We start from the raw sequence: 583 nt of genomic DNA on the forward strand, positions 1-583 counted from the left end.
GATAACAGCAACGGCATGCAGCAGCACTGCAGCAGCAACCGCAGCACTTTAAGTGTGCCGCCATCTGAATACAAGCAAGTCACTATAAGCTGTATGGTGATTTGCTAGTATTTAGATAGTGGCACAGTGCTAGCTAGGGGCCTTCGACAGAAAGGCCCCCGGCACGCAGACAACTGTTGTGCTGCTAGGACCTGCGCTGCTGCTGCGACGACATAGGCAGCCGCTGTTCCTCCTAAAACCACAGAACATGCTGCTGCTGCTGTTACTGCTGCTTTGGGGGGTGTCTGCGCAGCGCCTGAAGCCCGCTGAGATTTTGGGCCTCAGGCAGGAGGTTCTCAACCGCCTTGACGTCTTCGTCAGGCGTACGCTGGCTGCAGCAGCTGCACCCTACAGAGGAGTAGCAGCAGCAGCAGCAGGCGCTGCTGCTGCTACTGCTTCTGCTTCTGCTGCTCCGGCTGCGCCTCAGTTGACGCCACGTTCCGAAGATGCGCCTCATGAGTTGAGAGCAACGGGACATGTAGAAGCAGAATCAAGCGGAGCTGTTTCTGTTACTGATGCTGCTGCAGGTGCAGTGACACCTCAC

General features: G+C 56.8%; 1 protein-coding gene across 1 annotated transcript in view; it reads left to right on the top strand.

The window, feature by feature from the left end:
* Nucleotides 1–583, top strand: part of EMH_0001930 (uncharacterized protein) — a gene marked incomplete at both ends in the record, with an annotated part of 3,184 nt that overhangs the window by 851 nt on the left and 1,750 nt on the right. The gene's annotated exons all lie outside the window — the stretch shown is intronic.

Source organism: Eimeria mitis, genomic scaffold (assembly GCF_000499745.2).
Source record: "Eimeria mitis Houghton genomic scaffold, Emh_scaff173, whole genome shotgun sequence".
NCBI classification, from domain to species: domain Eukaryota; phylum Apicomplexa; class Conoidasida; order Eucoccidiorida; family Eimeriidae; genus Eimeria; species Eimeria mitis.